The 21,416-nt window shown below is 41.5% G+C and overlaps 1 protein-coding gene across 3 annotated transcripts in view; it reads right to left on the reverse strand.

Moving 5' to 3' along the window:
- The window catches only part of ARPC1B (actin related protein 2/3 complex subunit 1B), a 48,178-nt gene that overhangs the window by 21,442 nt on the left and 5,320 nt on the right, over window positions 1-21,416 (reverse strand). Inside the window, exon 1 of one of the 3 annotated variants that reach the window (XM_072597627.1) lies at window positions 2,938-3,026. The exons of the other annotated variants lie outside the window; for them this stretch is intronic. The gene's annotated coding sequence lies outside the window, so the exon portion shown is untranslated. Of the gene's footprint in view, window positions 1-2,937; window positions 3,027-21,416 lie in introns of those variants that run through there. 3 annotated transcript variants of the gene reach the window in all.

The raw sequence follows: 21,416 nt of genomic DNA on the forward strand, positions 1-21,416 counted from the left end.
CTGGATGGAGAAGCAGACTTTTGTGACCTGGGGCTTCCTGGGATATATTTCGAGTCCACTGGGAAGGAATGGAAAGAATCCTATCCTCTCCATCCCTCCCTTTTCCTTTAGAAGTGATACTAATGGGAATGTTTTACATGATTGAACATATCTGTATTAAATGGCTTACCATCTCAGGGAGAGGGGAGGGGAGGGAAGGGAAGAGAAAATGTAGAACTCAACATTTTTTAAAAAATAAATGTGAAAATTGTCATTACATGTAACTGGAGGAAAAATAACGTATTATAGAAAGAGAGAGAGAGAAGAAAGAAAGAAAGAAAGAAAAAGGAAGGAAGGAAGGAAGGAAGGAAGGAAGGAAGGAAGAAAGAAAGAAAGAAAGAAAGAAAGAAAGAAAGAAAGAAAGAAAGAAAGAAAGAAAGAAAGAAAGAAAGAAAGAAAGAAAGAAAGAAAAGAAAGAAACACTTCCAAAGCAGAGAGCTCCAGTAGCTCCCTCTTACCTCTCAGATTAAATACTTACTCCTATTTGGCATTTAAAGTTCTTTACAACCCAGCTCCAACCTATCCTTCTAGCCTTTTTACACATTAATCCTCTTCATAAATTCTTCTGCCTCCTCGCTGTACACACAAACACACACACACACACACACACACACACTTATATTGTCCTTATATATTATGCATCTGCCTATGTACATGGAGGTCCCCCGTACAATATAAGCTCAATTTGAGGAAAGATTTCTTTCTTGCTTTTACATCTTAACTGTATAGCACAGTGGTCTAGGATCATGGAAGGTTCTTAATAAATGGATATTCAATATTTTTACATTTATATTTATAATTGATTGGATTGGAAAAAGACCAGAGCTCCAATCTGCTTCAATTTGCTCTGCATCTTTGGGCATGTTTTAGTTGTGAGGCTCAAATTAGATAAGGGTTGTGATCCATTGCAAAATGCTTTACGCGAACGTTAAAATGCTATATAAATTCTTTTATCATCATTAACAGCAGCAGCTTAGTGGCACAGTAGCTAAATTCCAGGCTTGGAGTCAGGAAGACTCAACTTCCTGAGTTTAATCTGACCTCAGACACTTACTAGCTGTGTGACCCTGGACAAGTCACTTCATCCTGTTTGCCTCAGTTTCATCATCTGTAAATTGAACTGGTGAAGGAAATGGCCAAGCACTCCGATATCTTTCCCAAGAGAACATGACTGAAAAATGAACTGATCATGTGCCAGGAATTGTGCTAAGAAACAGGAGATATAAAGAAAGACACCGCTGCTCCCCCTCAAAAAAAACCAGTCCTTGTTTTCAAAGAAGAGTTCTCAATAAGTAACTCAGTAAGTAACAAGGTACATACAAGATACAGAGAGAGTATTTTCAGGTAATCTTCAAAGCGAAAGTGCTAGCCATTGGCGGGGCAGGGGAAGGGGGAAGGGGAGGGCATAGTCAGGAAACACCTGTTGGAGAAGGTGAGATCTGAACTGAGTCTTAAAGGAGGCTGGAGGGCACAGAGAATCCTCCTGGACTAGGCAAGACAAGAACTTAGGAAAAAGGAGCAAAACTGGTTTAGTTGCAACAATCAAAGACTTCTTAAAAAGATCATAGATTCACAGAGTATGAAAGCAGATTGAAGAATACTGTTTTCACTTTATTTTTTCATGGCTTTTTTCCTTTTGTAAACTGTTTCTCTTTTCACAACATGACTAATATGGAGATATTTTTTACATGACTGCCCATATATAACATATCCAAATGCTAACTATCTTAGGGAGGAAAAGGGAAGGGAGAGAGGAAGAAAATTTGGAACTCAAAATTTTATAAAAAATCAATGTTAAAAATTATCTTTATATGTAATTGGGAAAAACAAAATACTCTTAATTTTTTAAAAATCATAGATTTAGAACCAGAAGGGATGTCAGTGGTCAGCTAGACCAACCACTTCCCCCCTTTATTTTGCTAATGAGGGAACAGGCCAAGAGATGAGAAGTATCTTGTCCAAGGTCCCACAGCTAGCAAGAATGAATTTCATTTTTGTCTCTTCTCCAAGGCACTTTGCAGTGCCTAGTGTATGGAAGATGCTGAATAAATGCTAACATACTTCCATTCTTTCCTTAAAAAATATTTACTGATTGGACTCAATTGCCTAAGGGCCTTAGAAGCCTTGTCTTGGCTCTATCTACATTAAGCTAGCTAGCAAGGATATCTTAAATATTAGAGGTTTCTTACATGGGAGTGCATGGATAGATTTCAGGGGGTCCATGAACTCACATAGGGAAAAAATAAGATCTTTATTTTCATTGACTTCTAATTGAGATTTAACATTCCTTATTGGGGGAAAAGGACATTATTCTGATGAAGGGATTCATAGACTTCACCATATCGCCAAGAGTCCTTGATACAAAAAAGGCTAAGAACCTCTCCCCTATGTGTTAAGGCACTACAGGGGGATGGGAGGTGAGGGTGGGGGGTGGGGAGTGTTTGCTTATGAGAACTGACCAGCTTGGAAATAGTTTGTAACTCTATCTCCTATCACGGCCTGGAGCAAAAGATTCCTTCTGGATGACAAGGGCCTAGGAGTAGAGAGAAGGCCACTGTCCCAGTGACTTTAGAAGGGAAAGGGGCTACATTCCGAAAACCAGAAAAACAAAGGTCCTTTAATAGTGTCATCAGAACTTCCCATAACCCTCTAAAGATGTCATCAAAGGCTTTGCTGGGATATGAGGGGACAATGTAACACCCAGGATCAGCACCCCATCCTGCCCCTTCCCCTCCCACCTACCTTCCTGCCAAACCCACCCAACTGAGCCCCCTCTGGAGCTCACTTAACCACCAACCCAGCAACTCAGAACTCACTCCTCTCCTAGGGCACATAAGTTGCCTCCATCCCCCACTCCTTCCCAATCCTAACAACCCAACCATTTTTAAACAAAGATACCTCTGACTAAGCCTTCTGTGTGAGGAGAGGGGAAATCCAAGTAAGGAGAGTTGGGGAAAAGAAAGGAAACTTGATAACTGTCCAAAACAGGAAGCTGGTTTGAAAAAACTCATGAGCACTAGGCCACACCTCCAGAAGAAACTATTAATCAGCAGGAAGAGGGGAGGCGGTTGAGTTTTCCTAGGGGTAGTAGAGGAGGACGGTAGTCATTCAAATCCTGAGTGTTCTAAAGCTCTCAAGTTTTCTGGGGTAGGTTTGGCTCATTCTTTCCAGGTATGACAAGACTAGGTGAAGGAGAGTCTTCTGGAGGCAATGTCTCCCTTCACCCTCCAAATCCCTTTTTGTTGAGGAATCATTTCAGTCATATCTAAGTCTTCATGACTCCTTTGGGGGTTTTCTTAGGAAAGATACTGAAGTGGTTTGCTATTTGCTTCTCCAGCTTATTTTACAGATGAGGAAACTGAGGCAAAGAAGGTTAAGTGACTTGTCAAGGGTCACACGGCTAGGAAATGTCTGAGGCCAGATTTGAACTCAGGAAATTGAGTCTTCCTGACTTCAGGCACAGTACTCTATACAAAGAGCCACCTAGCTGCCCACCCAACCCCCTTCCATGAACCATATAGGATGTTAACACCGGAAAGAAACTCAAAGACCAACCAATCCACCCCTTTCATTTTACAGAAGAGGAAACTGGGGCCCAGAGAGAGGAGATGTCTTGTCCAAAGTCCCATATCTAGTTAAGGCAGAGAATCACAGGATCATAGTAGGTACTAAACATTTACATTGCTTTTCCCCCATCCCTGGAACACTGTCCTCTTCCCCCGGGACACCTACATTCCCTGGTTTCCTTCAAGATCTTACCTTTAGTAGGAGGCCTTCTCTGACCTCACCACTCTTATTAGTATAAGATGACCCTTCCATTAAGACTTGCATGAACTGATGCAAAATCAAGTGAGCAGACCCAGGATAGCAATATATACAGACACAGAAATACTGTAATAATCAGATAATCAGCTCTGAAAAACTTAGTAACCAGTCGACACGACGAGTGATCACAGTGCCCAAGACACGCCATCCGCCTCCCGACAGAGCTGATGAACGTGCTGAAGACTGAGGCGTATTTCCTTCTCTCTTTCTTCCTTCATTTCTTTTGTCCTTTCTCCCTTCCTTTCTCTTTTCTTTCTCTTCCATCCTTCCTTCCTTTCTTGCTATTTTAGACATGTCTAATGTAGGATTTTGTTTTCTATGACTATGCGTGTTTATAATGGATTTTGGCTTTCTTGCCTTCTCAGTGGGAGAGGGGAAAAGAAAGGAAGGAGGGAAAAAATTTGGAACTGAAAATTAAATTAAACTGAACTTTAAAAATTAAAAGATTGACTTCCATTTATATTGTATATGTCTTATATGTACGTAGTTATTTGCATATTGTTTCCCCATTGGAATATGAGCCCTTAAAGGGCAGGAACGGCGTTTTGGCCTTTCTTTGTGTCCCCAGTACAGTGCTTGACACGTACGCCTAATAAATGCTTGCTGACAGATTGACTGACTTACTAAAAACTAAGTCTCTTGACAGCCTAGTGGTCCTTCCAAAATAGTATACACTGGATGAAATTAGTTACCATGATCACAATTTAAAACAAAATCTAGGGCTAGACACATCAGTAAAGCATGCTTTTAGCTTCCATGACAAAATATTGGCTAGGTCATTGACAACCCTGGGCATAAGAGATATAAGAAAAACAGACCTACTTCTACCACAAATTGCCAATCCCTAAAATCTCTGGCCTTCTGACTGCCAGCCCGAGCCAACCTTAAATTGAGGAGACTTCAAAAAGTTTCCCTTGTCCCAAAATATCAACCCCATTCTATATACATAAAACTCAGAAAGTAAGGGACATCCAGGACAGCCTTCATCTCACTATCACAGGAAGTTCCCTTTCTCCTTTGTCTTCCTGTACCCATAGACACCCCTTCCCAAAGCCATAGCTCCCAGAACCCATCTGGGCTACTTGATGACTCATATTATTGAATTAGATAGGAGCCACCAATTCCATTCCTTCTAGTCAGATAGAGAACCACTAAGCCTTACCACCTTTCCTGCTACTGCCTCCTCAAGCCATTTAGGCTTCACTTACTGTACCCACCTCCCTCTATAACCCACCCTCATCTGACACAATAACCCCTTGGGTCTTGCCATCCACGCTATTGAGGATCCCTTAGGGATTCCAGGCTTTTCCACCTAACCTTTTGTGTTGTCTCCCATACTTAGAGAGTGAGTTCTATGAGGGGAAAGTCAGTCTTACTTTTCCTATTAGAATCCTCAGAGCTTAGCACATATAAGAAATGCTTAATATTTTTTTTCCTTCTTTCCCTCCCTCCTTTCTTTTCTTCCTTCCTTCCTTCCTCTTTTCCTTCTTTCCTTCCTCTTTCTACATCCTTGATACAATATGGTTTATAACTTTCATGAACAAAAGTCTTGATAGGATAATGTTCTTCAATTCAATTCAGTTACCATTTATTAAGCACCTGGTGGGTGTCAGGCATCATGGTGGGTGCTGGGAGTGAGGTGGGGAAATAAAACAAAACACTCTGCCTCAAGTATCATCCAGTTCAGCTCAATAAACATTTACCAAGCACCTGCTATGTGCCAGGCACTGTGCCTCCTTTCTAGTGGAAGCAGACAACACACAGTAAGGACAAAATGCTGTATAGACAAAGCAAATAGAAAAGCAATAATCTGATTCTAAATGGTAAGCAAATTAGGATAACAAAACCTAAAAAGAAATGTTTGATGTCACAGTAGCAAGATATTTTTTTAATTAGTTTGTATTTTTCATTTTTTTATGAGTGACAATTTTAACCCTCTATAGAATACTATGGGATTTGCCTACTGGGGCATTATACAAGAGAGACTAGTAATCATCAGGAAATTGGGAAATCTTTTTCCCCACGGGAGAAAGCATCTCTCAAAGACCCTGATCACTCTTTTGATCTCTTGGGTAGAATGAATAAGTTCCTTGTTGTTCTGACTGAACTGGGGTTGAAGGAGGAAATGGAATCTTCTGCTAAAAGAATGTCTCTCCCTGTCTTTCCATGGCTACCTCTCAACCCTTCCTCAGCTCTTGGGACATAGCGATGCCATTGATCAAGCCTCCTTCCCCATCTCTGTTTCTAGGGTTCAGGGATCTATACCTCATCAGAAGATTCCTCACTGCTTGACCTCTACCCAAGGAGGTAGAAGGAATGAATGAGTGCTTTTCCCTCCGTCCCCACCTCCCAGATGTATGGGGGAGGAGAGAGCTGAGAGGTGATCCCACTATCAGTATTGATGAGGCAAAAGAAATAGAGGATACATTCAGGAGAGTAGGTTTATCTTTTCACACATCTACAGCCTTTCATGGACATATAGCAGGGATCCAGTCAGGTCATGTGACCCCAAGGAAGGGAATAAATATTAGGGAATGGAAATAGGTGGGTTGATGTACAAAGATAAGAAGGAGGAACAATAATTAGATAAAGGTGAATGTTGGCTCCAGATAAGAAAAGACAAAAAGCACCTCCCCCCTTTCCTTGCTGGGTGGGGAGGCAGGGTGTGCAGAATCGTGCATGCACTGTCAGATGTGAGCAATGCATCCTTGGGTTTTGTTTAACATATTTTCTTTGTTACAAGGAAAGGTTCCTAAGGTGGGGAAAGATGGTATTTCTAGAGATAATTGTGATGGAAAAATCACAAAACATCAAAAGATAATAATTTTTTAAAAGAATAGTCAAAATGAAAAGGGGAGAAGGAGAAAGAGAATGAGGATAGAGCTTCTTATAATTAAGAGCCAGCTAGGGTTGTTTCATCACGAACAAGTCACAAAAGACTAACCTCATTTCCTCTTTTTGATAGGCTTACAAGACTTAGTGGCCAGGGAATGTCATAGACATGCAGAGCATTTCATGGATTGCCACAAGGCATTGGGAAAAGTCCCTCAGAAATCTTTGTGAATCAGATACAGTGATGTGGGCTGGAGGATGAGTGCTGTTAGACAGTTTCAGAATTAATCACACGCAAAGACATGTGATTAATGGATTGATATTCATCTAAAGTAGGTTCTCCAGATGAGTCATAAGGCTTTGTCCTTGGGTCTGTACTGTTCAACTTTTTTTTTAAATCAAAGACCAAGATGAAGAAGCAGCTGGCAAACTTATCTTTACAGAAAATACACTACTGAAATGGAGAGCTAACTGGGATAACAAACTCAGTATCCAAAAAGATCTTAACAGGTTAACATGACAGGCTGACTCTAATCAAATGGAATATAATAGGGGATAAAAGTTAAGTCTTACACTTGGGTTCAAAAAGTCAATGGCACAAATATGGGATAGGGAAAATATGATTAGAAAACAGTTTATATGAAAAAGACCTGTGTTTTAGTGGACTATAAGCTCAATATGAATCAATAGCTTGGCATGTCAGCCAAAAAAGAAAAGTCAAGCTCTTCTCCCTTTTGTGCTCCCTCCCTTGCTTTTGGTATCCTTTTATATGTTATCTTTCCCCATTAGAATGTAAGCATCTTGAGGGCAGGGGCTACCTTTATTTTTACCTGCATTTGTATTCCTAGTCCTTAGCGCAGTGCCTAACAGAATCACTTAATAAATGCTTGTTGACTACCTGGGAAGTAATATATATAATCCTAAACCACATTAAAACAAGCAAAATATGAGGAAGTGGGGAAGGTAGACTGAATATAATTGGCCCCAGCAAAACCAGCTAAGTGAAATGGATAGAAGCAGGATACCACCGTGGAAAGAATGCAGAGGAAAGAATGCAGAAATTGGAGGCCCTGGGTTAACATCCTGGCTCTGCCACTTTCTACCTGTGGGACTTTTGGCAGCTCCCCAGACTTCTCTGGGTCTCCGTTTCCTCAACCATAAAAAATGGAGGAGTTGAACTAGATGACCCTGAAGGTCCCTTCTGTCTCTAATTCCATGACCCTCTATTTTCTTAGGATCTAAGATACAAAAAGACAAATTGCGACTTGATTGAATGAAAAATTCTCAAATAATTAGAACTGTGTAAAAGCAGAACTGGATTGCCTTGTAGGTAGAGTGCCTTGTCACTGGGCTGGTCTTCAAAGACCACCAGTCAGAGATTTGGAGATGAGATTCCCACTCAAGTAAGGGGTGACATTCTGTACACAACAGGTATTGAAATGTTCATTTTATTTCGTGTTTGCTATCTTTAAAAAATATAAATAAATAATTTTTAAAAACCAAGACTAGATGACCTCTGAGGTTCCTTCCAACTAAGATTCTGTAACACTAAAATTGTGAACATTGGTTTTGTGGCATGAAAACAGAAGGAGATAGAAGTTCATGTCTGTTCATGTTATGTTCATAATAAAAAAGAAAAATAAAAAAGTGAAAAAGAGGGAGACCAAGAGCTAGAAATATCTAGTTGAGGATCCCTATGGACCTGGGATCCATTCACATTGGCTGGGACCATGTGAAAAAGGTCAAACCAATTCGAATTTGACCCCCACCTCAGCATGTTTCCTTTTATTCAGGGATTATGAATATAGACTGGAAAAGGAGCTAATTGGTAAGGCTTGTTTTCCCCTCCTTTTCACAGACACCTTTAATTCCCTTCTTGGTATTCAGTGTGGCTCCCCCACACACACATACACACAATCTTTTTTTTTCCCCATCCACAGTTCTGAAAAGCCAACTCGCTCCTTTTTTCTCCCCCAGCCGGATCTGGACCAGACTTTGCCTCTCATGCTTCACATTCCAGAAGCTCTGGCTTCTGCTGAACACAATTTGGAGGAAGTGGCAGCTAAAGGAGGCTGGTGGGAAGAGACCAGTCACCCCAGGCCTGGGACACATAAGGGAGCAGTTTGGCCCATCTGGAAGCTATTAAGGTTTCTCAACACCTAGTGCTGACTTCAAACACTCCCATGGGGAACTCCCCCTTTCCCTCAACATGTTCCTCTCTCTCCCTGCCCCATCCAGGGAAAAGCCCAGATACCTACCTACCGACTCAGTGTGAGCTCTTCTTCCCTGGGAAGCTTTGCTGTTGGGGGCCACACACTCAGTGGTGTGCTGGAGCCAGCTCATACCAGCTGATCCTTAAATTTTCAGTGTGAATATTAACACTTTGGAAATCTACAAATGCTACAGATTAGGGGCTGATTTATTATTTTGTTGATTGTTCAGACTTAAGAAAGTGGTAGAGAAAATATTAATAAGGCAGATTAAATTTAAAGTTTGTCATCTGTACAATTTTTGGGGGGGAGAGGAAGTGGGAGAGACAATTGCTAAATATTTACGAGCACCCCTATACAGCCGTCCCCTCCCCGTGAATAAAGAGATACATATGTGCAGAGAGACAGAAACATTTATTAAGTATTTACTGTGTGCCAGGGACTGTGCTAAGGACTGGAAATACAAATAGCGGCAAGCAAGATCTGCCCTAAAGGAGTTTATATTTTAATGCCATAGGCAGGCTGCACCATGATGCAGAGATAGCCAGGAAGTTGGGTGGAGGCAAGATAGGGCAAAAGTTCATCTATTTGAGGAAGATAGGGGGAGCCACAGGAACCAAGTCTAAGGTAGGTTTTTGACACTAACTCATCTTAGACATGAGAAGCTGACTATCGAGAACAAGAATACAGACCAACTGTATCCCAAAGAGATCAGTGAAAAAGGAAAAGGACCCACATGTACCAAAATATTGATAGTAGCTCTTTTTGTGGTGTCAAAGAATTGGAAATTGCGGGGCTGCCCATTATTTGGGGAAAGGTTGAACAATATGAATGTGATGGAATACAATGGTGCTATAAGAAAGGACAAGCAGGATGTCTAAAAAAAAACAGACAAAAAACAACTTGGATTTACACGAACTGATGCAAAGTAAAGTGAGAACCAGAACACTGTGCACAGCAACAGCAGTATTGTGTGATGATCAACTGGAATGACTTAGCTATTCTCAGCAACACAATGATCCAGGATAATTGCAAAGGATATTCATAATGAAAAAATGCTACCTACCTCCAGAAAAAGAACCAATATAAATACGGATTGAAGCATAGTTTGTTTTTTAAAATTTGTTATTTCATTAGTTTATTTTTAACTTTTATTTAATATTATTGCATTATTTCATTTTCTTTGATGTTGTAGGGGAGTTGTCTGCCTTTTTTTTGACATGGCTAATACAGAAATGCTTTGCATGACTGCATATAAATAATTTATGTCAAATTGCTTGCCTTCTCAAGGATGGGGCAGGGGAGGGAGGAAGACAATAAAGAATTCAAAAATGTTTTTAAAAGAACGTCAAAAAATTTCTTTACATGTAATTGAAGAGAAAAAAGAATTTGAATGCTAAAAAATATATACTAATCCAGACTAGTTTCTCATCACTGGCCTCACCAAAGGGTGCTACAACTCATTTTTCCTACACTTTCTCCCTACTGCTTTCCCCTGGGGACTAATTACCATCTACAGGACCTAGGAAGGCCATTCTGATTGACCCCACAGCAAAACTCAAGTCTTCTCATCAGGCACTTAAGCCCAAGTTTAGTGCCTATTCCACTTATAATAGACTGACAAATTCACCTCCCCCCCCCCCACTCCTTTTTTGTAGCATTCTGCCACACTTAGGACATAGTCCTGAGAGCTGTGCTAACCTCTCCCTGTCTCACCAGAATCCCGAGATACCTGTGCCTGCCCTGGTCTCTGACCTCCTGCCTCCTTGCCCTTCCAAATAACTGTCCTATCTGACCCTGGCTTCTCGAGATGCTTGCTGACTATTTTCCTGGCTTCCAGCTGCCCTTGGACCATGTACATCCTCACATACACTGACAGAGACAAGAAGTAAATTATGCAGATTCCCCTCCCTCCCCCTTTCTTGAAGAAAGGAAGGTTGGGCAAGGATAATGAATTCTGTCTGTTGACAGATCTTTGCACAGGAGGGACCCCCTTTATAAGTTTTTGAAAAAAGAACATAGAGCAAGAGGAGGACAGTGGTGTAGGGGGAAAAGATGTGAGCTCCCAGTCAGGAAGACTTCTTTGAAAGTCCTAACTTGGAAACATAGGAGCTGTGAGACTCTGGGCAAATCACTTAAAGTCTCAGTGCCCCAGGCGACTCTCTAAGACTATAAATTATCAGAATAAATGGTCATTTGCAGTAGTAAAGAAAGCTTCCTCACCAAGAGTTCCCTACATCAGTGTATCATGTCTAATATTTTAAAAGGGGGGGAGGTAGGAAGTCAGGGTGACTTATTTTTAAGACTTGCTTGCTGAATACCACTGACTTTCACCCTCACATCTCTGGGGGAGATGTGGTGGAGACTGGGTCCAGTACAGAGCAGAGTACTTCAAGCAATAAGCATTTATTAAGCATCTTCTCTATGCTAGGGGCTGTGCTAAGTGCTAAGCCAGATGTTTGAAGCCAGATGTGGTTTGTCTTGGTATGATTTGAAGAATGAGAATAGAAGAGTGAAGAAAGCATTCAGAGCTGTACTGGACTTAGAGGCTACTAGGTGGCTAGAGACAGTGCCAGGTCACGAATTAGGAAGACCAGAGTGCAAATGCAGCCTTAGATACTTAGCTGTGTGACCCTGGACAAATCAATCAACCTGTCTGCCTCACTTTCCTCATCTATAAAATGGAGATAATAATGGCACCTACCTCTCAGGGAAACATGAGGATAAAATGAAATAACATAAGCATTCTGAAAAATTTAAAGCTCTATAAATGCTGGTTATTATAAATAATATATATTATAAGCATTTATTATATAGTATAAGCATTTGGGAGGTTTTGGTGAAATGAGCAAAACTTGAGTTTTGCTCAAAGGAAGATAACTTGTGTACGTGTTATGATCGACAACATTTCCCTGCCCATAGCAGAATGTAAGTTCTTTGAAGGCAAAATCTGTTTTTTGTTTTGTCTTAGATCATAAATTTAGTATAGGACCCTCAGAGATCATGTGGTCTAATCACCTCACTAAGGCTCAGAAAGGTTTTTTGAGGCTTGCCCCCAGCTAGCTAGTCCCCAAGGTGAGATTTAAAGTAACCTTTCCCTGACCCCAAGATAAGCCCCCATCTAGATCTTTGTAACTCAAAGATAGAAAAATCCTTTGCATATTTAATAAAAATGTGTTGAATTGAATGTAGGTCTTTGTTATTGTTTTTCAGTCTTGTTTGATTCTTCCTGACCCCATTTGGGATTTTCTTGGCAAAGATAGTGGAGTGGTTTGTGCCATTTCCTTCTCCAGCTCATTCTACAGATGGAAAAACTAAGGAAATGAGGGTGAAGTGACTTACCGAGGGTCACACAGTTAGGAAGTGTCTGAGGCTAGATCTGAATTCATAAAGATGAGTTGTACTGATTCCAAGCCCAGTGCTCCACCTGACACACCTGGAGCACTTTAGGGTTTACAAAGCACCATTTCCAGAGCTACCATGTAAGATGGATAGGGTGAGTATTATGAAGCCCATTTTACAGATGAGGAAAATGGAGCCTAGTCAGGTTACATAGCATGCCCAGGGTCACACCACTAATGAGTGTCGATGGTGTTCTGAGTTGGAGATCAGTGGTCTTTTTACTATTCCATGTTGCCTCTCAATGTGAAAGGCATGTTCCCTGATACAAAGTATAATCTCATGACGTTTTTGCTTTTGTATCCCTGCTGGATAGCACCATGCCTAATATACAGTTGTTCAGTCATGTCTCTGTAACCCCATGGACCAGATCACACCAATACTATCCATGGGTTTTTTCTTGGCAAAGATACCAGACTGGTTTGTCATTTCCTTTTCCAGTGGATTTAAGCAAACAGGGTTAAACTGACTTGCTAGTAAGTAGCTGAAGTCAGATTTGGACTCAGGTCTTCCTGACTCCAGGCCCAGAGCCCTATCCACCGAGCCACCTAGTAGAAGTTACCTTACAAAACTTGTTGAATGAATGAATGATACTATGGGTAAAGGACTGAATTTCCAGTTGGAGAACCTGAGCTCAGAGCCTGTCTCCATAATACCTACATGGCCTTTGCTTTACCTCTATGGGCCTCAGTTTCCTCATCTGTAAAATGAGGGGGAATATCTAATCTAAAGTCCCTTCCAGCTCTAAATCGATGACTCCATGAGGACTGAGCAGCCCAGTCTATAGAGAATGAAATGTTCATTTCAAAGAGACTCCAGGGTCAATCATGTTGAGAGGGCACAGCACACTTGCCAGACCCCAGAGAACAGAAATGAGACTGGGCATCCTAAGCTGCTCGAAGCAGCTACTTCTGCTCCTTGGCCCATTTTCCCAGAGCAGAATCATCTCAGCAAAGTGATGATTGTACTCTGGTTTCCCTTTGAGGAATTCCATTTCCCAAACACGGCAGGGTGTGGTCAGGCAACTAGGAGGGAGGCTCTTTCTCCCCCTTCTCCTGGAGGAGAGCCAGCCACTTAGGTTAAGAGCTTCAAGTCTGTGCAACTTGGCCCCCGACTTCACCCAGGGGTCCTCGCAGCCAGTGTGTCTGTGCTGCCCCACCCCGTGGCTATATGGCAGCCAAGCCAGTGGAGAACAGGCCGGAGGGCTGCTGGTAAGTGACTAATACCTTCCACCGGCTTAGCTCAGGGCTTGGCTTCTGCTGCTGGTTGTTTTTCCTGGGGTTCAGAACTTCCATGGAGAGGTACCATCCGGTTCTTCTCTGAGCTCCAACTGCCTTCCCCTTTCCCTTTTTCCTCTCCCTCCTCACTTTAAACTTGTTTGTGGACCCCAGGTTCAGTCATTTTCTAGACTCATCCTAAAAGGAGCATCAAAGTGACCTCAGAAATCATCTGGTTCAATCTCCTCAGTTGTAGATAAAAAGAATGAGACTCAGGGAGAATAAGGGACCTACCCAAGGGTCACACAGCTCTAAGGGTCTGAGGTAGCGTTTGAAATCACATGGCAACTCAGGACAGCTAGGTGGCACAGTAAATAGAGTGTCAGCCTGGAGTCAAGAAGACTCATCTTTCTGAGTTCAAATCTGGCCACAGACACTTACAAGCTGTGTGACCCTGGACAAGTCACTTAACCCTGTTTGCCTCAGTTTCCTCATCTGCAAAATGAGCTGAAGAAGGAAATGGCAAAGCATTTAAAACCACTCTGCCAACAAAACGCCAAGTGGATCATGAAGAGTGGAACGTGACTGAACAACAAAAAATAGATGAAACAACCCTCTGATTTTTTAAAGGATACAAATATGCTTTCACAAGTGTATTTTAATGATAATAGCAAATATTATATATAGTGCTTTAATTTGCAAAGTGATTATCATACATTATTTCATTTGATCCTCATAACTTTGGTGAGGTAAGTTCTATTATTATTTCCATTTTATAGATGAGAACACTGGAATAGAAGTTAAGACTTGTCTAGGGTCATCACGCAGCTAAGTAAATGTCTGAGGCAGGATTGGAACTCAGGTCTTTCTAATTCCAAGTTCAGCCTTCTGTCCACTGTGCCACTTATTAGAATAAGGACTAGATCTGTGAATCATTGCTATAAGGAACTCCCACATGAAAAACCTTAAGGTAAGTGACTTACTCAAGGTCCCACAGTCTGTGTGAAACTCAAGACCTGAACTCAGGTCTTCCTGGCTTCCCCTGTCTCCCCGCCCCTACCCCGCCCCAACTATACTACATTGTTTGTCATGGCTATGGAGATCATATCTAAACAACTCCTTACAAGATATAAATCCCTCTGGCCTCCTCCCAAAGAGCTCCAATAAAGGCAGTTTCAGAGATTTTGAAGGTCATTAATTCCAATGTTAAACAGTACAGTATAGTAACAAGATTGACAGCTTTGGAGTCAGAGGGTCTGGGTTCAAGTCCTCACTCTGCTACTTAGTAACTCAGTGACTTTGGGCAATTTACTCAGCCACTGCAAGCCCCAATTTTCTCATTTCTAGAATAAGAAGGTTGAACTTGATGTCCTCTATGATCTTTCCCAGATCTAAATCTATGATTGTAGGATTGTAAATACCAAGTCAGTACCATTTCTCACTAACCAGAATTCTGGAGTATTTCCCAGCCTCCCACATGCCCCCACTCCTCCCATTTCCTTCCAAGTTCTCCTCAAGGGCGGTTAGTCCCCAGAAAGCCTTAGGCAAATTGCACGGAGTACTCATGCCCTCCCAAATTGGGAATGATGGAAGGTCATAGTGAGAAGCCTTAATTGATTGATGTGAGCCTCCAGTCTTTTAGCACCAGTTGGCAGGGCCTACCTCTTTCTCCCCCATTTCTCCTGGTCTGCCACACATGGCAAAGCCCCAGGTCCATTTCCTAGGATCATAGCGAACCTCCCTACCAGAAATCATCATATTCAAGTCACTTGACAAGCACCCTCATTTTACACATGAAGCAAGTGAAGCCCAGAGAAGGAAGATGCCCAAAGTCACACAGGAAACGAAGGGACAGAGCTAGACTTTGAACTCAAATCATAGGATCACAGATCTGACACTGGAACGTATCTTGAAGGTCATCTTGTCCAACGCTCTCCCATTTTACAGATGAGGAAACTGGATCAAAGGAAGCTCAAGAAATTCACCTCCAGTCACACAGGTAGTCAGTTTCAGAGGTAGGATGGATCTGGGGCCAGGTCCTTTGACTCAAGAGAGCTAGAAGTCTTTCCATTGTTCCATGCTGCCTCTTCTCATTTAAAATCCACTAGCGTCTTTCCACTTTATTGTTCCTCATACCCCCTGGGACTTTCTGTTTCTTGAACCCTCCCCTTGAGCATCTGTGATCCTGTTCTACATACCACCTTACTCCCTTGCTCTAAAATGCCTTCTGATTGGAAAGTGGCCAAGGCTGGCATCACAGCCTCAAATCCTCATTTTGGCAGCCAGAGGCACATCTGGATCCACCCCCTCTCCACCTCCAGCATCATGGCACCCCCACAGGGAGCTGAGAAAGAGTCCTGCATCTAATTTGTTTCAACACTCTGCCGTTTGTTACTGGTGTTAGGGAAAGTTGTGACAAATAAAAGAAGCCCTTCACCAGCCAGGAAATGAGCGGGTCAAAAAAAGCCTTGAAGAGCCCTAGAGAAGTTAAAAATTAACTCTCCCCCATGATCCAGGCCTAAGGTGATTGGCTGAAAGTCTTAAAGGAAATAGGGTCAGCTCTATACACTGGGGAAGTTGCTATTTGACACAGTCTTGTTCAACCACAACTTCAGAAAAGGGGGTGTGGGCTTCCCACAGGAACCTGTCAGCCCTTTCTGACAAATTCAAAAATATGTCTTAGCTCCATATGCCCCACCCAACCCAACCCCACCATCGTGGGACCAGGCAATTCTAACCTAAATAGCCTCTTACCATTTTTCTCCTTTTATGGTCTTTCTGGTCAAGTTGGAAAAGATGGAGAACTGACTGGTTTCAGACTCTGTCAGAACATCCACTGGGTCCTGGGGGAGGTGCTGCTGACAGAAATTTTCCCTAGAGCAGAAATGCATTTTGTCCATTCCTCCCTCCCTGGCCCTCATGGGAGCAATTTTCCTGCCATCACAGACTAGGAGTAGAAAGGGACTTTAGAAATCATTTAGTCCAGTCCCCCTCATTTTTCAGATAAGGAAACTGAGGCCCAGAGTAGTTAAGTGACACACAGTTCATAAGGGGTCACAGGCATATTGGAACCCTGAAATTCTGCATAGCACTTTCCACTTTCATTGTGAGTTTTCAAATGCTGTGTGACGTTAGCTCCCTCTCTGAACTTCAGGTTTTTCTCCTCTATAAAATGAGGGTGAAGGTCAGGGGTTCTTAACCTGCAGTCCATGACCTTTTTTATCTTAATTTTGATAATTGTATTTCAATAAAATTGGTTTCCTTTGTAATCCTATTTTATTTTATGCATTTAAAAACATTACTCTGATAAAGGGTTCATAAGGACTACCGATGGTTTGTGTCCATGATACAAGAAAGTTAAGATCTCCAGGGGTGGGGAACCTGCAACCTTCTGGCTGAGTCCAGGTTTTACAGAACAAATCCTTGTGTTAAGGGGATTTGTTTGGTGAAGTTTGGATGCATTCCAAGGGCCCTATCAGCTCCAACATGCTATGACTGGAAGCCCTTTTCCAAACTCCTTTCTTTCCCTCCACTCAGAGGAGGAAGAAAGATGAGAGGGTGAATTCTGGCCACAATTCAGCTGCTGGTTGGGCCACTGATTTTCCAAGGACAAGATGGACAAGGCAGCTGGCAGCCTACTTTGTGGGTTCCTGCACCTCACAGGGAAGGGTCAAGTCTCTGAACCAGGAGGTCACTTCCTGGAGTGACTTACAAGGCCAGGAAGTTCCCTGCTACTCCAAATTTTCTCTTGTGCTAAAAAAACAAAAACAAAAAATACACCTCAGGAGGAAACATTAAGTCAGAGACAGAGCTGTCTTTTATGCCCCCTGCCCCAAGCTTCCAAGGTCCATAACCTGGACAGACTCCTCCAGGAGAAAGAAGAGGGGCTATTATCCCCTCAAAGTGTGGCAGCTGTTGTCAAAAAGAGACCAGAGGTGCTTACAAAAATCATCCCTTAGCCTCTCCCACCCAGACTGAGGCTGACTATATCTACCTCTCTGCAACTTAATTTGCATTTTAACCTGACATTTTACCAATGTCATTTTATTAATATGAAAATAAGCAAGGAAGGAGGAAGCAGAGTGAAATATAACTGTGCTCTTTGTCTGGAGCCTCTCTGGAAACCCTCTCTGAACGTATTAGTCATTCATACTTTGACTCAAAGGAGTTTATTGGAATCTTTTCCCACTCAGCTAGCTGGAGAGCAAAGGAATGATAGGCAAAGGACACTGGACATCCCTGAGAAAGTGGGAGATGAAGACGTTTTCCCTACTTGATAATTTTACCTCGAAGTAACAAGACAACAAACATTTTTTAGGCATTTATGGTATTCCAAGCACTGTGCTGAGTGTCCAGTAAAGGGGGTTAACCTGGGATCTATAAAACTTTGAGTTGGTTTTTTTTTTTGTTTTTACACTTATTAACCGTATTTCAACATAATTGGTTTCCTTTGTTATATATTTTAAAAATATGATCCTGAGAAGAGGTACACAGGCTTCACTAGCCTGCCCAAGGGGACTGTGGCATGAAAATGGCTGTTATCATGTTCAGCTAATTCAGAGATGATTCAGCTCTAGGAAATCTGAGTTATGCTACCCAAACTCTCAGAAGACTTATTTGTACCAGAAAAGCAATTTATTCATTTACTTCAATACAAATAAAATTTTGACTGCTTGGCAATAGGAATACCCATTGTGCCAGTTCTGAGAAAACCCACTTGGGAAATGAACTCAAGATCAGAAGGATGAATTAGTGAAAGTATTTTTGAAAGGCATAAAGTGTAAGATGAATAATTGGATGATCCTTCTTGGTGGATGCAGAAAGATAACACAGTGGGGTGGCTGACTGTCAGGTCTAATTTCATCAGGTGACCATGAGTCACAATTCTCCATCCTAGTGATAGCTGAGCCAAATTAAAAAGCCACCATCATAAAATCAAATTTAGGTTTTATTTTAAAGTTACAAAATTTTGAAAGTAACTCAGATCCTATCCTTCACATCAAGTTATTTTTCAAAAGTTTTTTTTTTTTAATCAATACCTAAAAAACTTTGGAATCATGACAAGAATTATAATAAGATCAATGTGAAACTGAATGAGGGCATATTGATGTTATTAAACATAATAGGCATTTCCATTCAAAATATACTTCATGCTTTGTTGTGGTTCATTTGTATCCAAAGCCCCATTTGGGGTTTTCTTGGCAAAGACAATGGAGTGGTTTGCACCATTTCCTTCTCCAGCTCATTTTGTAAATGAGGAAACTGAGGCAAACAAGGTGAAATGACTTGCCCAAGGTCACACAGCTAGTAAGTGTCTGCAGCCAGATTTGAACTTAGGAAGATGAGTCTTCCTGACTTCAGGCCTGGTGCACTATCCACTGCCAACCTAAATGCCCACTTCATACTTAGTCTACCCAAATTCAATAACATATTAAGCCAGTCAGCCAACCAGGGCACCATCTCCCCTACACAATACTGGACTCAATCACACTGTCCTCTCCTTACTCTGATTTTCCTTTTTTCCTGACTCCTTGATGATCCTGACATTTTTCTACACATCAATACCTGATTTCAGTGTACCTCCATCTTCCCCAGTGAATTCATCCCTGTTTTACCTCTGCAGCTCTTGTGAGCCTTTTTGCAAATTTCAGCCTGAAACCCTTTTCTTATTATTGATCTCATTCCAATTCATCTTCATTTCTATTCCTAACGTTTGATCTTAGGGCTGTATCACAGTGAGACTTGCCTTGTGTCTCACTGGCGAGATGTAAGAAAAAGGGTTTTTTAATATCAAGAACTCTCTCCTCTCTTCATATAACCTGTTATCTTGAATCCATTTCCCCCTCTCTAATTATATAGGGTTACCATGATTAATGAAATAATAGTTTTTACTTGCTTGTTTGACCTCCTGGTTGACCAAAGGAAATTTCATAGCCAATTAAATATCGAAGAACTTTAACCAACAAAGCTCTATTTCAGACCTTGATTTGTACCTAGGATGCCTTTGAATGCTTCATTATGGCATGGTGTTGACCTTGCATTTTTGAAGGCTATGCCAACAGAACACAAATTATGTCAGGCCCTACCAAGCTGGAAAGACATTAAGTATGGGTCTGGCAGTGGACTGCATATCTATTGTATCTTTTCTTTCTTTTTTAAATCCAGGGTCAATATCCCTTTCTTTATTCCAAATAAATTAATCTTTTGTTCTTTTTTCAAAAAAAAAAAGACTTCTCTCCTCTAACATCAAACTAGATTGGTTTAGTGGATGGACCTCTCTGGTTCTCGGGCAAATGTCTAAGGCTGTTAAGTTATAAATGCATTTTAGCTGTGGGGAAGATGGTTTTGTAAACAAATAAAACATAGAATCAGCTCATCTTTTTTCCTCTCCAGTGACTGGTGACCCAGTAATTCACATCCAAGATGGAACAATACCACCAGTCAAGTCTTTTCTGTTAACTGCTGATAGAAATACTGTTCTGTGTCTTTAAATAGGCAATTGGCTCTTCTCAAGCCTAGAGAAAGGAAAATTCCCTTTCAGCATCCTCACAGATATGGTATAAGAATAACAAGGCTAGGGTACAGAAAGCACTTTAGAGATCCCATAGGACAGTTCTCCAAGGGCAAATTTTTCACTTAGTGCACTTCCAGGATCAATTTTGGTTAATGTAGTGGGTAGAGTCTTGGACTGGAAGTCAGGACACTTTGCCCCAAAGCAGTTCTGCCAATAAGTCTCTGAGCACCTATCTGGACCTCAGTTTCTTCCTCCATAAAATGGGGTGGCTGGGATAAATTATCTCCAAGATTCCTTCCAACTCTATTATTTTCTCGCTCTATGAAGGAAGGAGGCATATGCATTGTTTTCTCATAAGCCTGTGGCAGGTTTGAATATTAGGAAACCAGAAGGAAATTTTAAGGAAAATGTATTTTTTTTTCAGGTTCAGTCTCTGTCCTCCTTGACTATAAACTTGCTTGAGCTTCCCTGATCCCTCAAAGCATTATATTCTCTATCAATAGGTTGTATTGGCGTGTCTACAAGCACCTAGGATCTAGCTGACCTAAGAGTGGTGCATTTGTAAGAAGGGCCACCTCCCTATACTGAGTAGACACTCAATCAGTGTAGACCATATAGGCGCTAACATCTGTGGCCCATCTAGTAGTCACACTGTGCTCTGGACAGAGCTGATTTCCTAGGAGCAATGACGAAAAGTTTCATTTCCCTGCTCTAGACATCAGCAGGAAAGGAACAAGACCACCTCCATCTTGAAGTAGTGAGGAACCTTGAATAAGGAACCATTGTGGCAAGCTTGCTCTTACAAAACCACAAGGACGTTAAGGAGGCAAACCATTTTAGAATGTAAATATAAGAATTGCAGAATGTTATAACATGCTTGAAATTTTTCCACTGTTGCTTAATAGACTTCCCCTAATTAACGGATTCCTCCCCCTTCCCCCAACCCCACACCATAAAAATGCACAGCTTTGCCAGGTAGAACAGAAAACAGTGCAGAGCAAGCTGACTCTGTCTCCCTTTTTTGAAGACATAAGATCTGTTGGGCTTTTATGTAACTGGTATCAGTCTAGTTCTTTGACACAACAAAGGGTATCCCCTAGGAAAAAGTGAGGTATATTTCTTGTATGAATTATTGTATGAATGTACTAAATTGGCTTGTATACTGTCAATAAAACCCTTAATTAAGTCAATTTCCTTGAGATCCAAACCTAACTGGTACACTAAGATATTAACATGGTCATAGACTTAGCAAAAAGCAAAGCACAAGGACTCCGACTCTGGCCTCTAAATTCATGTCCCATTTTCTTTCCATAATATGAGTATTGGAACTGAAATGACATATTATCTTACCCGGGAAGAACACATTAGCATAACTTAATT

The sequence above is a fragment of the Notamacropus eugenii genome, chromosome 3 (genome assembly GCF_028372415.1).
Source record: "Notamacropus eugenii isolate mMacEug1 chromosome 3, mMacEug1.pri_v2, whole genome shotgun sequence".
NCBI classification, from domain to species: domain Eukaryota; kingdom Metazoa; phylum Chordata; class Mammalia; order Diprotodontia; family Macropodidae; genus Notamacropus; species Notamacropus eugenii.